Here is a 16,161-nt window from a genome sequence, read left to right on the forward strand (position 1 = left end):
TCAAGACGACCAAATCACTTCAAAATGCTTGGGAGACATTTAAAAACACAATAATAGAAACTAGAGTTTCAACTAGTCAACTGGAGCTTATACTGGAGATGGGACACGGGTGGCACTGTGGTCTAAACCACTGTGCCTCTTGGGCTTGCCGACTGGAAGGTCAGCAGTTCGAATCCCAGCGACAGAGGGTGCTCCTGTTGCTCTGCTCCAGCTCCTGCCAAACTAGCAGTCTGAAAGCACGCCAGTGCAAGTAGATAAATAGGTACTGCTGTGGCGGGAAGGTAAACGGCGTTTCCGTGCATTCTGGTTTCTGTCACGGTTTCTGCCAGAAACAGTTTAGTTATGCTGGCCACATGACTCAGAAAGCTGTCTATGGACGAATGGCGGCTCCCTTGGCTTGAAGTGAGATGAGTGTCGCAGCCGCCCATAGTCGCCTTTTACTGAACTTAACTGTATAGTCATACCTCGGGTTACAGACGCTTCAGGTTGCGTTTTTTCGGGTTACGGACGCGCCGAAACCGGAAGTACTGGAACGGGTTACTTCCAGGTTTCGGTGTTTGCGCATGCGCAGAAGCACTAAAATCACACTTTGCACATGCGCAGAAGTGCCGAATCGCAACCTGCGCGTGCGCAGATGCGCCGCTGCGGGTTGTGAACGTGCATCCCGCACGGATCACATTCGAAACCTGAGCGTCCACTGTGTAGGGGTCCTTTACCTTTCTATATATATTGGAGATGCATCATGAGAGCAAAAAGATGCCAGCATAATGCAAGCAGACAGTAAGGTAAAGGTAAAGGTACCCCTGCCTGTATGGGCCAGTCTTGCCAGACTCTAGGGTTGTGCGCTCATCTCACTCAAGAGGCTGGGAGCCAGCGCTGTCCGGAGACGCTTCCGGGTCACGTGGCCAGCGTGACAAGCTGCATCTGGCGAGCCAGCGCAGCGCACTGAACGCTGTTTACCTTCCCGCTGGTAAGCGGTCCCTATTTATCTGCTTGCCCCCGGGAGTGCTTTCGAACTGCTAGGTTGGCAGGCGCTGGGACCGAGCAACGGGAGCGCACCCCGCCGCGGGGATTCGAACCGCCGACCATGTGATCGGCAAGTCCTAAGCGCTGAGGCTTTTACCCACAGCGCCACCCGCGTCCCTGCAAGCAGACAGTAAGCGATGCTAAAAAAGAATTTGAGGAGCACATTGCTGATGACATTAAGTTTTTAAGAATCTATTAGTAGTTGCAGACCATCTAGGCAGGCGTTTGGATGACAAAGGAATCAAAGGTGTGCTAAAGGAGGATAAGAAGTTTGTGGAGAAACTGAAGGAATTCTTTGCAACTCTCTTCAGAAAAGAATATGTAGGACAGAAGGGGAATCTGAGGATTATGTTCCTGCCCTGATTGACAAAATAACTAATGAGAAATCACCCGATCTGGGTGGCATCCACGCAACAGATTTCAAAGAACTCAGTTGTGGAATTGCTTATATTTTAACAAAAAATATGTAACTTGTTCTTCAGATCTGCCTCCATACATGAGGACTGGAAAGTAGCCAATGTAACACCTTAAAAACAAAAACGTAACCAATGGGGGATCCTGGAAATGACAAGCCAGTTATCTTAATATCTTCCTGGGATGGGGAAACTGGTGGAAAGTATTGTTAAGGATAAAAGCATCAAGCTTATACAGGCTTGCTGAAGCACAGCTTCTGCAAGGGCAAGTCCTGTTCACAAATTTAGGTGAGTTATTGGCAAGTGTCAACAAGTCTGCAGATAGAGGTGATATCCTGTTGATATATATTTTGGACTTTCTCAAAGCTTCTGACAAGGTACCTCATACAAGTAAGCTTAGAGGTAATGGAATAAGAGGCAAGGTCCTCTTGTGGATTGGTTAAGTAAAAGGAAGCAGAGGGTAGGAATAAAAGGGACAGTTTTCCAGCTTAGTCGGGACAGCCTCCCTCCCAAATACTTTCCTCAAGTCGGCCACCCATAGCTACCATTCCCACCTTCACACGAACTACAGTTCCCTGGAGGCGGGTGAGGAGTGGGGGGGGGGGGGAGAGAAATAACATGCTTTAACGGTGTTAAAATTAAATAATAAAACGTGGCGGGGGGTTGGGGGGCCCACATGCTGCTCCGCCTCAGGCCAAAAAAAAAAGGGGGGGGGGAGAAAAAGCGAAGTTCTGAGGTGAATTTTGCCCGCTTCTCGGCGTCTTCCCGCCTTTCCTCTCCCGGCTCTCCCCCCCCCCCCCTTCTCTTCCTCGCGCGCCTTCTTGACTCACCTGCCTCAGGGGCTGCAGAAGCCGAGAGAAGAGGGGCTTCGGCGCCTGGCGATAGAGCGAGAAGGGGCGTCCAGGGGGTGGCTGGGCGGGCTCTCCGGGCTCCTGGGCGTCAGGGGAGCGGACGGGACGGGGTGTGGGTGTGTGTGGTGCGTGTTTGTGTAAAAGAAATAAAAAATGCGGTCGGAAAAACGGGGAGTTCCCTGTCAGCCGCGGAGCCTCTGCTGAGGCCGAAGTGTTCTGGGCTGAGGATGTGTTTCTCTTCAGTCTCTCTCTCTCTCTCTTTTCTCCTTCCGCTCTGTTCTCTGTCACAGAATATTCAGCCATAGAATATTATTATTATTATTATTATTATTATTATTATTATTATTATTATTATTATTATTATTATTATATCTCTCTTTTCTCCTTCCACTCTGTTCTCTGTCACAGAATATTCAGCCATAGAATACTACTACTACTATTAATAATAATAATAATAATAATAATAATAATAATAGTATTCTATGGCTGAATATTCTGTGACAGAGAACAGAGTGGAAGGAGAAAAGAGAGATATAATAATAATAATAATAATAGTATTCTATGGCTGAATATTCTGTGACAGAGAACAGAGCGGAAGGAGAAAAGAGACAGAAAGAGAGACTGAAGAGAATCAATAATAATAATAATAGTAATAATAATAATAATAATAATGGTATTCTGTGGCTGAATATTCTATGACAGAGAACAGAGCAGAAAGGCGAAAAGAGAGAGAGATAATAATAATAATAATAATAATAATAATAATAATAATAATAATAATATTGATTCTCTTCAGTCTCTCTCTCTTTTCTCCTTTCCACTGTGTTCTCTGTCATAGAATATTCAGCCATAGAATACCATTATTATTATTACTATCATTATTATTTGGATTCATATACCGCCCTATGCCCAGAGGTCTCAGGGCGGTTCACAGAATGTAAAACCCAAATATAAAACCACAAAAATCACGTAATCAAAATAAAACAACAACCCAATCACCCCCACCCTTCAAAAAGCACATTAATATATTTGTGCCCCGCCATAACCCCTGACGGGTACGGGGGGGGGGGGGAGGAGGCAGCTGTCCCTCCAAATCAATAAAAACCAATAAAAAATATATTAAACACAGGTTTTGCCTCCCTCACGCAGACATTATAATTAATTAATTAAATTGGTTTACCGCCCTATACCTGGAGGTCTCAGGGCAGTTCACAGAACATAAAATCAATATGTAAAACCACAAAAAAAAAACAACCACCCAGTAACCACCCCCAAAAAACCCCACTTTATTTTATTTGTGCCCTGCCATTTCCCCTGAAAGGGGCATAGGGGGGCAGCTGCCCCTCCAAATCAATTAAAAAAACTAATGGAGCTTTTGCCCCCCCCTAACATTATAATCAATCAATTAATTAAATTGGTCTACCGTCCTATACCTGCAGGTCTCAGGGCGGTTTGCAGGATAAAAGCACAATACAGAAACCACAAAATAAAAACCCAAACAACCCAATTACCCCCTTCCCACCCGACATTTTAAAAGGACATTGGATGATAACCAACCAAAGAGCACCACTCCGATTCCTGAAGAACAGAGAAAGTGGGATGGAGAAAGCGCTCTCAAAAATGTATAGGGAATGCTCTTGAACCCTGTATTCATGAGGGTTACGTAAAATGCTTAATGTGTAGAATGCTGTTGAGCATTGAAAGTACTTCACATTCATTAAGGTAAAGGGACCAGTGACCATTAGGTCCAGTCGCGGCCGACTTTGGGGTTGCGGCGCTCATCTCGCTTTCTTGGCCGAGGGAGCCGGCGTACAGCTTCCGGGTCATGTGGCCAGCATGACTAAGCTACTTCTGGCGAAACCAGAGCAGTGCACGGAAATGCACTTCCCGCCAGAGTGGTACCTATTTATCTACTTGCACTTTGACGTGCTTTCGAACTGCTAGGTTCTGCAGGAGCAGGGACAGAGCAACGGGAGCTCACCCCGTCACGGGGATTCGAACCGCTGACCTTCTGATCAGCAAGTCCTAGGCTCTGTGGTTTAACCCACACCGCTACCCGCGTCCCTACTTTATATTCATTACCTAGCTGCAATCCTTACAACAGCCCCATATTATTCTCCCCCCTATTGCAGACAGGGTGGGAAGCCTGCGGCTTGCTTAAGGCCCCCTAGTGATTTCATGGCAGACTCATTTGACCAGAGGCTTTTGTGGAAACAGCTTAGCCACTATGCGACTATGCTCTGATCAGAAATCGCATAGACTGCATATTTCCACAACACAATGTGGTACAATTCCAGGAAGGGTGCCAGGCAAAGGCAGATATTTTTCTTCCAAAGATACACGTGGGTAGGATGTGCTGGGTATGCAGACTGGAGAGAACCATGTTGAATTATCCATAAAGGGGATGCTATCCAGTAAAGTCACCCAACTTTGATAAATCAGCTTTGCAGATAAGTCCATAAAAGTAACAACAACAAAAAATGTTTTCTAACTTGCCAGACCACAGAAACCTACGTTAATCATCTGTGGAACATCGACAGCATAAAAAAAGGGTGGGGAAATTTGGAGAAAGAGAGAGAGAGAATGAACTGGCTTTCTTGTTTCTATAGGTATTTCTGACTGGTTGCTTGGAGGCAATTCTTACTGTGCCACAGATGACTAGGTAAGGGGCACTTTCAAAGGCTTGTCAACACATGTGATCTTGATAGTAAAAGTTGTGTTCGACACAGACATGCAGGGTCAGTTCAAAATGCTGGACTGGAAAAGGGTCACAGGGGTCAGCAAACTTTTTCTGCTGGGGGCCAGTCCACCGTCCCTCAGACCTTGTGGGGGGGCAGACTATATTTTTTTGGGGGGAAATGAATGAATTCCTGTGCCCCACAAATAACCCAGAGATGCATTTTAAATAAAAGCACACATGCTACTCATGTAAAAACATGCTGATTCCCGGACCGTCTGTGGGCCGGATTTAGAAGGCGATTGGCCTGGATCCGGCCCCCGGGCCTTAGTTTGCCTACCCATGGACTACAGCATAATGCTACCTGCAAATTTACAAGCATGGCTGTGACCAGGACCGGTCCAAGACATTTTGGCACAGAGGCAAACCACAAAATGGCTCCTCCCCTGCCATCAGGGAAGAAGGGGTAAATGAAGATCTACATCAGGAGCAAAGGAGGTATAAAGATCTACATCAGGATCTGCTGCCCCTGTGGATCCTGTCACCTGAGGCAGTCACCTCACCTTGCTTCATGAGTGGGCTGCCCTGGCTATGACTAGGAATTATAGGAACCTTCTTATCGCTTCAGCCATCTTGACACATCCGTCTCAGACCTAAACTTGAGCCACACAGAGAATCATAGAACTAAAGGTAAAGGTAAAGGGTCCCCTGACCATTTGGTCCAGTCGTGACCGACTCTGGGGTTGCGGCGCTCATCTCGCTTTATTGGCCAAAGGAGCTGGCGTACAGCTTCCGGTCATGTGGCCAGCATGACTAAGCCGCTTCTGGCGAACCAGAGCAGCACACAGAAACACCGTTTACCTTCCCACCAGAGCGGTACCTATTTATCGACTTGCACTTTGATGTGCTTTCGAACTTCTAGGTGGGCAGGAGCCGGGACCGAGCAATGGGAGCTCACCCCGTCGTGGGGATTCGAACCACCAACCTTCTGATCGGCAAGTCCTAGGCTCTGTGGTTTAACCCACAGCGCCACCCACGTCCCTACCATAGAACTATAGAATCATGTAACTGTAGAGTTGGAAGGGACCTCAAGGATAAACTAGCCCCCCCCCCCCCCCGTTGCTATATTATTACCAAGGTTGCGACAGCAGTGGTTCTGTTGTCTGTGGTGTTTGTCTTTATTCAATCAAATATCAAGTGGTTGAACGATATGCTCCGCTGGCTGTCTAGTACATGGCCAGCTCTATACAGGATTCTGAAGCCTCTTATCGTGTACATCATGATCCTGACATTTAATATCACCTCAAAACCTTTCCTGGGACTTTTGTGCCACAAACTCCGAATTTTGTGCTGCTGGCCATGTGTGTGTACTGATGTATCCAATCATAGTTCCTGGTTTACAACTCCAACAAACCATGATTGCCACATTCCCTCCAAACCAACAGCAAAGTATTGTGTGTTTTAAGACACAAAGCTTTGCCATAGGTTATGAGAAGATACAATATATGGGGCTTCATACTTCAGCCTTGCTATGTATGTCTCTGTCCGCATACATGTGCTTAAAAAAAGGATCTAAAAATTAACTGTTACAAGCTATCATAAAATATATTTGGTATGTAAAAATGATTTTATGGAATCTAATGACAATGGAAATCTCCCTCCATCTCTCTCTCTTTCTCTCTCTCTCCCCAAAGCAAAAGAATCCAAACACCTACAGAGTATATTGACAAAAGATCAGTAATATGAACAGATATAGTTCACAAAGTATCAAAGAACCCAAATGTGTTTTGACCTTGGGCTTCCTCTGCTCTGTGTAGATAAGAAATGTTTGGCATAAAAACAAAATCTTATATATATATAAATACAAAAGACATAGTTTAAAATGTTGCTACATGCTGTTTTTGAAAAAACGAATTGAAAGTTAAGTAAAAATATCAAATATATTTTTGAAAAACACCTTTTGAGGCTACAAATAATAATACTTACCTAGTCCTTGAGTGCCACACACATATCTTTGAATGTATTGTCCAGTTAAGTGGGCTCTCAGAGAATACAAGTTGCCCTTCAAATCTCTCTGTATGCATCTGATAAAATAGATTTTTGCTTACAAAGTTCCTACTACCATAAGTTGTTTATGCTTGAATGTACCACAGGCCTCTTTGCCGTTGCATTTTATTATTGTTGCAACAAACCAATGTGGCTACTTTTCTGGACTACTTATCTAGATACAAATGAATGTCATATCTTACTATATATCATGCATAAGTATTAGGAACTTAAAACAAACAAAGCTATGGCCCAAAGGTCAATACAGTTATTAACAAATAGTCATATGTAGGTTCACAACAATAAGATTCAAAAATTGTATGTGATTCCATATCTAAAATTTCAGTCTGCTGACAAAATATTTTCCAATAATAACTGTACCACTGAAATGAAATAAAAAGATATGGTTGCACAAAAGAATGGCAACCCGTTGGTGATAACTGCGCCACCCAGATGTTCTTTGGGAAAAATGAAAGTCGAGTTTCAGCTTATAAAGGCTTTTTCAGTGGTGTACGCAAAAAAATGTTTGTATCAGTCTAATGTGATTTTAGTGATATTTAAATTAAATGTTTTATCGTTGTCATTATTTATGTATCACCCTGGGATCCTTCTGGGTGACAGGCAGTTTATAAATGTAAATAATAATTTCATGTTAATAAAGCAAATTGACATGAAATGTGTATTCAGATGGCTATTTTGTGACCAGATGTGCACATTTTAAATATGAATTTTATATACAGTCGTACCTAAACCCAGAAGTGAGTGTTCCAGTTTGCGAATGTTATTTGGAACCCAAACATCCGACGTGACTTCTGCGGCTTCTGTTTGGCTGCAGGAGGTTCCTGCAGTCAGTCAGAAGCTGTGCTTTGGTTTCTGAACGTTTTGGAAGTTGAATGGACTTCTGGAACGGATTTTGTTCGACTTCCAAGGTACGACTGTGTCTATATCTATCTATATCTATATCTATATCTATATCTATATCTATATCTATATCTATCTCAAATTAATGTAGAAAAGAATTTGAATGGACTTATTAATGAACACATAACACTGACTAGAAACAGAATATCCACCCACCTCTCCTTCTGATTAATTAAACACACACACACACACACCCCTGTTCAAATTGAGATTGCTGTGAATATAAACTACCAGCAGAGGTCTCATAGCACCATTATTCCATACTGACACCAATGGCATTCTTAAGGACTGCACTATTTCAGATTGAAAGACAGTTGAAACTGCTTTGTGAACGCTGTGTTGTTAAAGAATTAAAAAATCCCTGAGAGTGGAAAAGTAACATGTCAATGAGAAATATGCTAGCCCCTTTATTACAGGTTTACAGTTGTGGGGAAAAGGCTTTTTGTTGTTGAATATATATCTACGGCAAAGCATTAGAAATTGCTATCCCACCTTTGGTCTAAATTAGCAGGTTCATTCTACTCTCTCAGAACTGCGCCATCTCCCACTTCTGCTGCCTGCATACATCAGTCCTTGCATTACTCGAAGTAGTGCAGGTGCTGCTTCGCTCAGGTGTTGCTGTGCTAACATGTGAAAGCTTGGCAGCACCTGGTGCACAGTAACAACTGTGGTGGTGCTTGCCATTCATTTTAAGCGATCCAATGGGAAGGGCCCACATTCTTGCTCTTTGCCATGAACTACGCTTCTCGTGGGCTACTGTGGTGAGATGGGATGAAGTGAAAAAAGGGCTGCTTGCGTGTCACTTCAACAGTATATATAGACTCTGATAGCCAATGTGAAATGCTTCACCTGCTGATTTTCTGCTCATTTTCTGCACAGATGTTTAAGGTACAGAAGCCTTCGAGGAAAAGAAAGCTGACAGCCCCAGATCAAGGCTTCTAAAGCTGATGAAGTCAGTGATGGCAGCACACCCTTGAAATTAATTGACTACCGGTACTTGCTTAATCACTCACCTGACTGATATTATGAAATGTCTTAACACTATCTATACTCAGGCATGTAGGCTCTGTTTGTCTTCACGTCTTCACCTTGGGTTTCACAAGATATCACTTGAGGAGCTTGAAGCGGCCGCCGTGTTTGCTCTCGAGCCTTCCTGTGATACTGCAATTCACCTTTGCTCATATTCAAATGAGAATGACATAAAAGGGTTTCATCGAAGTCAGCAACTTCAATGATTACTTCATTTTCCCAGCTGTCATTGCTGGCCCGTTGAATAATTTTGTTACGCACAGATCTCAACAAAAGAAGCAGCAGCAGGAGCAATTTTGCATCTCTTGCTGCTTACAACTCTGGAGGGGCAGCCACATTGGAATTAACTATGTGGTTTAAGCTCCTAGATTGCCAGTTGGTGCCCCTGGCAAGCTTTTAAGCTGCTTGCCCAGGGCTTCCTATCAATAGGGCAGGTGGGCAGTGTTAAGACTCTGGACTTAATGGTCTTCTTGTTGGTGGGCATTCGTGGACTTCTTCAGGGTCCTATGCTAATGGCATCAAGTTCTCCTCCCAGTAAAGGTAGCAGAATTTGTGCTGGACCTTTCATTTTTAAAAGATCAAAATGACAGTAGGCATCGTTTCTGTAACAGAGCAATCCAAAAGCATGACCCGGAAACATTGCACATCACATAGCTGGTCGCACTGCACTCAGAAGCACATGCCCCAGCCTGCCACTGTATCACTCAGCTGTGATTCATATGAGATTCAGGATGAGGGACACATCCAAGTGCTAACAGCAATCTTGTCTTTGTGATGTCACGCCTTTCCTAAGTTTAAATTGCCTACCAATTTGCTCTACTGTAATCTTGCAAAATTGTTTTAAACAGAGCTCTTGACCATGTTAAGGTTAACTGATTCCCCTGACTTCATTCCCCCACATGGAGGTACATTTTAATTTCCAAACTGCATTTTATTTGCAGAGGTGTTGTATTCTGTCAGCCTCAGATCTATCACTTTCATTGGGTGAACCCAATCTCTAGAACTATGATGGGGCGGGGGGGGGGGGAGCTTTGCTCTATGCACTCTTGGAGTAGCATTTATATTTTATATCCCCTGTTTTATATCATTTATATCCCTTCCGGTCTTCTTCCGTCCTTGAAACTTCACCCTCTATTCATATGGAAAGTGTTCCAACTCCTTGATCATTTTGATTGTCTTTTTCTGCACCTTTGTCAGCAGCAAGTTTTATATAATATTTAAGGCCTCAGTGATGCTGGAGGAAGGCAAAGATGTCTGGAACTTGATCCCATCAATGAATCATCCGTGGGGAAGCCAATCTACCTCAGAAGAGGCCATTTCCATCTGAGGTGGGTGTGTGGTGTATATCCTTAAGAGTTTGTATGAAGTAAATGCTGAAAAGCAAAATCTCTCTCTCATATGAACTGACAACCAGACAATATTCATCCTGCCAGCACCCTTTGCAACAGCGAAGCAAATGTTCTTGGATCGTTTGCTAACATTACAGCCAGCTAGTTAATCTGGTGTAACATGAAGCTTTGACATGATTTACAACATGCTGGTAGCTTGTACTGTAACTGCTTTGTACTGCTGTATGTATTGTATAATAGTGTTAAGCTGTCCTTGGACAAGGCTTCATTGTAAACATGCTATCTAGCTCAACTGGGATATCCTGTAAAAATATTATAATAAAAACAGATTCTGACATCACTGTAAAGAGCCAGTGTTCCCTCTGCCCAGGACTCAAAAAAATACACTCAGCTACTGTCTGTAAAGAACATTAAATGCGGTCATTTAACCCTGATAGCACTGAGCTGGTTGCCTTCTCAGAAAAATTAACTTCCAATTGGTTGGACCTTCAGCCCCCCCCCCCCCCATCCACCACTGGATAGTTCTCTGGGACAATGCTGAACTTCTACCAATCAAATCTGAATGTTCCAGTCACTTCAAATCTCTGGAAAGGCCTTTAGCTGCACAATACAAGCGCCAATGTTGGCAAATGTACCAGAGTGTCAGAAAGAATAATGGCGAGGAAGCTAGCATTCCATGGGCTAAAAGTACATTGTGGAAGCAAAGCAAGGCATTGTTTTAAAGTTATTAATTCACCAAGGAAGGTTGTTCCACTTCCCCAACAGTTTAATCTTCTCATAATTACATTGCTCCTTCAAATGACTTTCTGGCTAAAACTCAAATAGCCACCTTGGCCAAGGATTGTGAAATCCAGTGTCAATAAAGTCATATATTTCCTTTATTAGGATAGATTGGCTGAATTCCTTAAATTCTAGCCCCTACATCCCATCATGCTATATTCCATTTCTGCCCCATTCATACCCCATAACAACTTGGAAGGACAAGGCATTGCTGTATCTGTCTGTAGTAACTGTTTCCAATGCAGCTTCATCAACCTGATGCATTGTGATGTTGTCGTAGGTCAGCTCAACATGCCAACGCTTGTTGCAGTGGGTCATGAGATTGCATTTGTGTGGCGAGTTTGTATGAAATTCTAAGTATTCATTGGCAGTCACATAGAATCATGTTGAAAGGGACCCTGAGGGTCTGTGTTTCATTTTGGACAATGAGGAACAGCAGAGACTGGTGTCTTTATGATATATATAACCTAAGCCTAGGATGGAGGGATCCACAGCATTTATACCTCAAGAGGTTCTGCCTTTCTCAATAAGAGTAGCATTGGATTCAAACAGACCCTAGCCATGGCTCTCTGATTCTCTCTCCAGCCCCTTACTTCCTTCTCTGCTGCATAACTCCTAACACTCACCTATTCTAAAACCCATGGTTTCCCTTTGTCTATCGAGTGAAAGGGGCCTCACCTATTTGTAGCCTCACACTGAATTCCTTTGATGCTTTGTGTTCTAATGGCTCGTTACCTCATGCAGGACACCAGCCTGGCTTAATTAGTTCTTAACACAGGCTTCCTCAACCTCGGCCCTCCAGATGTTTTGAGACTACAGTTCCCATCATCCCTGACCACTGGTCCTGCTAGCTAGGGATCATGGGAGTTGTAGGCAAAAAACATCTGGAGGGCCAAGGTTGAGGAAGCCTGTCTTAAGGTAAAGGTAAAGGTACCCCTGCCGGTACGGGCCAGTCTTGACAGACTCTAGGGTTGTGCGCCCATCTCACTCAAGAGGCCGGGGGCCAGCGCTGTCCGGAGACACTTCCGGGTCACGTGGCCAGCGTGACATCGCTGCTCTGGCGAGCCAGAGCCGCACACGGAAACACCGTTTACCTTCCCGCTAGTAAGCGGTCCCTATTTATCTACTTGCACCCGGGGGTGCTTTCGAACTGCTAGGTTGGCAGGCGCTGGGACCGAACAACGGGAGCGCACCCCGCCGCAGGGATTCGAACCACCGACCTGTCTTAACACATGTCAATTTCTTGGGATTTATAAGTGTCTAATACATGTTAAGATGTATTAAGCTAGTTTTAGAATTTAATTAAGGCTGGTGTGTTAAAACTTGTTGTTAGACCCATGTGTTAAGATACATGGGTCTAACAACCAATTTTAACACACCAGCCTTAATTGAATTCTAAAACTAGCTTAGTCTGAAATTTAGGGTGTCTTGCACACGGTTTTTGCTGCAAAAACAACTGCAACAGTTTGGCACTGGTTTGGAGGGGATCCCTAATTTTTCATAGTTAAAGTTAAGTAAGAAACCCATGTTTGAAGTATCAGCTGCTCGGTTTGTGGGGAGCTTCAAACCAAATACATCAAACCATCTAATAGGTATGTATGGTTCCATAATCATAGGTTAAAATTTTGTTAACATCAAAAGTCAAGGCTAGGTGGGAGTGGACACACACACACCTGACTTCTAAAGTTGGTAGGATGCACTCATCGCCTTTTTAAACTCCCATAATTATGTTACGGGGTTTGTCCACCCACGCTTGCGTAGGCTTGCAACCTTTGTGCAATACAAACTTTTCCACAACATGGTGGAAAGTTATAGAGTTCAAGTTATAGAGTTCAATTAGAGTAGACTAACTGCTTGGTCTTAAGCACATCTATCTAAATGTAACTCCCACTGATGTCAATGAGGCTTCCTTCCATGTAAATAGTATTACAAAAATTGGGTGCCATCTCCAGTCTATGCAAGGTTCCAAGGGATTTCAGTCAGGATCTGTGTTCCTTTGGAGAATTGAGACACAACAGAGACTGTTGTAGGTTTAAGGAATATGGTTTATTCACCTATTTAAACCTTTAGTCTGCATGGAGGGAGTCCAGATCTTACGGCAAGGTTATTTCAAGAAGGGCTTGTCCCCCACAGCAGAGCAGCTGTGGAGTCCAAGGCATCTCTCCCAGCCAGCCTTCAGCCAGTCTGCCCAAGATGGATCCCATTCTTTCTTCTTCCCCCTTCTTCCCAGAACACCCTGCTAAAAACTCTCTTTTCCTGTTCCCTCACGCGCCCAACCCCCAATCTCTGTTTACACCTCAGGGCCAGAAGGAGGACAGTTCTCTTTCATTGCCAATGACTCTCAATGGCCCTGTATTCCTTCTTGATGGGCCTAGATTGGCCAGGTCATTTTGCATAAGTTAGTTTAGGAATTCCTCTGGAGCTTGTATTTCTCCCTTCACATTCCAAATAATCAAAATCCTACCATTTATTAATTTCTAGGCTTTAGGAGGATTCCATCCAAATCTATAACAATAGATATTGCTACAGTGGTACCTCAGGTTACATACGCTTCAGGTTACAGACTCCGCTAACCCAGAAATCGTACCTCAGGTTAAGAACTTTGCTTCAGGATGAGAACAGAAATCGTGTGGCGGCGGCGCGAGGCCCCATTAGCTAAAGTGGTGCTTCAGGTTAAGAACGGACCTCCGGAATGAATTAAGTACGTAACCAGAGGTACCACTGTACTTTATAGCCCAATCCTATGCAAAGTCAGGCAAGCCTCTAGCTGTTGAAATAAACATGCTTAGATTTGCCTAATACCACAAGACCTTCTGGTTGGACCCACATAGAGTTGCAGCATTAATGCAGGAACCAGGAGTTTTTTTGCTCTGAACAAGCTACATAGCAGGCAGGAATCAGTTCAAGAAGCTGGGGTTCTCCTTGCTAAAACTTCCATCTTCTTGCCACCAAAGTGCCACCCTTTAATTATTATTGCCTGTTGGCAGCTGTTCAAGGCACGGCACCGCTGCCCATAAAAAACAGTGGCAGCCTTCCAGCATGCTTCAGAATGTTATGGGATCTTGCCCCAATGCCCGTGTAAGGGAGGAGTGGATTTGCTGGAAGTGCTACAATAGAGGTGTATTTGTCAGCCAGGGTCGTAGATTCTATTCACAAAATTTCCCTCCATGTGCACGAGGCATTCTGTTTTCAGAACAAAATTTCCTTTTGGCTGCCTGCTGAATATATTGAAGTAGGCTTGGTGAACTAAAAGTCATAGTCTCCAAAACGTCCGCCTGTAAAATGCTCAGGGCAGGTCAACAAAAGTGGCACCAATATTAGCTTCTCTTCTGCGGCAAATGACAACAAATGACCAGGTTACCTGAAAGGCTGCCTACCATTGTTAAGAGCTAAGGTCACTTAGGTCATGCGGGAAATTTAACTTGTAGCACCACACCCTACAGAGTAACATGGGGTGGTGACGTGAAAATAGGAAGTTTCTGTCATTACTCCTGAAGTGTGGAATGCCCTTCGCTCTGCCATAGGTGAAGTATCATCTATCAGTTGCTTCAGACAACTTGCAAAAAATGCACCAGTTATTCCTGAATTCTTGTATTTACTTGTCAAGCTGCCTTACTCTTTTTATTGTACAGTGGTACCTTGGTTCTCGAACGTAATCCGTTCCGGAAGTCTGTTTGACTCCCAAAACAGTTTGAAAACCAAGGCGCTGCAGCTTCCGATTGGCTGCAGGAACCTCCTGCACCCAATCGGAAGCCGCGTTGGATGTTCGGCTTCCAAAAAACCTTCGCAAACCGGAACACTCATTTCCGGGTTTGCGGTGTTCAGGAGCCGATTTGTTCAGGAGCCAAGCCGTTCGACCACCAAGGTACCGCTGTACTGTTTTCTTGTTTTTATATTCATTCTGTATGCTGCTAGGGATTTGAAAAACATTAAGCAGCGTAGAAATGCTTCTAAATAAATAAATAGTTGGGTGGGAGCAATTTTTACCAGCATGGCTCAAGGAGCAAAGGTTATCCCGTTGTACTTGCTGGGGTCCTAATCTAGATCCAGGCCCTCCCTGTGTGAGTCCTAAGATTCAGGCCATCTCTTTAACACAATGTGCAGGTTGAGGTGGCCAGCATCCAGAAATGTGGGAATCTGATAAAAGCAAGGAGAGCCGGATGTACATGGTCAAAGTGTAGACACTTAAGATGTTAACTAGACCAACACAGAGGGAAAGCAAGTGTTCTGAGCCCTTAGTCAGAGGTTTTATCTCAGAATACATGGTTCTTCTGGATGCTCTCCTTGTCAGAAAGAAAAATACAATTATTCTCTCAGAGGCTGTCATTTGAAGTGAGTCTGTAGAGCAGCAGTCAATAAAGCAGCCACTGTGTCTTAAAATACATTTTGGAGCCTTTCCCATAGACAATGGAACAGGGGCCTACATGTAGGCCAGATTGGCCTCCACCAAGGATGGAGGTCCTGTGGGGAGGGCACAATGTGCCTCACCAATTTGGCTCAGAGGGGCTAGGAGCCTGCCCGCTGGTCTGCACACTCCCTGGGCCTGGGGAAGTGCTGGTACAATTCCTTGTCAAGGGCGCAAGGGAGCCTAGGTACACCTCTGCACTGTAAACAGAAGTGCAGCCATCCTGGACCTGGTAAAACTAGACTACAATCTTATCGTGAGTTTCCTGAGATTTCCTCTCTTTGCAGAAGGTTTAAATTTGTCCGGGCAAAGGGTTCAGCCTGGGCATAGCAGCCAACTCCTAGGGGCTGAGGTCCCTTCAGCCCCCAAAATAAAATATCTGAGTTAGCTGCCCCCACCCCCCAGTTGATGAGCATTGCGATTCCAATGGGTGTGTGCCACATACTGTGATCAGTTATGCAGGGTGGGGCTTACCTGGGCTCCCCGCAATATTTTATTCAAGTTTGCAGCTGTGGGCCCAGGTGTCCATCAGTGCCTGGACAAAATGTGGGAAAGATGAAGAGGTGAGAGCACCTCTGAGCAGGTGCAGAGTGCATTTCCTCCCATGACCTATTGAGAAACTACTCATGAGATTATATGAGCAGGACTCCTGAATGTAAACGGC

At 44.3% G+C, this 16,161-nt stretch overlaps 1 protein-coding gene across 1 annotated transcript in view; it reads right to left on the reverse strand.

Moving 5' to 3' along the window:
• The window catches only part of STAT4 (signal transducer and activator of transcription 4), a 34,591-nt gene extending 31,896 nt beyond the window's left edge, over positions 1-2,695 (reverse strand). The window contains exon 1 of the mRNA XM_077917375.1: positions 2,270-2,695. The gene's annotated coding sequence lies outside the window, so the exon portion shown is untranslated. The remainder of the gene's footprint in view (positions 1-2,269) is intronic.
• Between the last annotated feature and the right edge of the window lie 13,466 nt (positions 2,696-16,161).

Source organism: Podarcis muralis, chromosome 1 (assembly GCF_964188315.1).
Source record: "Podarcis muralis chromosome 1, rPodMur119.hap1.1, whole genome shotgun sequence".
Classification (NCBI taxonomy): domain Eukaryota; kingdom Metazoa; phylum Chordata; class Lepidosauria; order Squamata; family Lacertidae; genus Podarcis; species Podarcis muralis.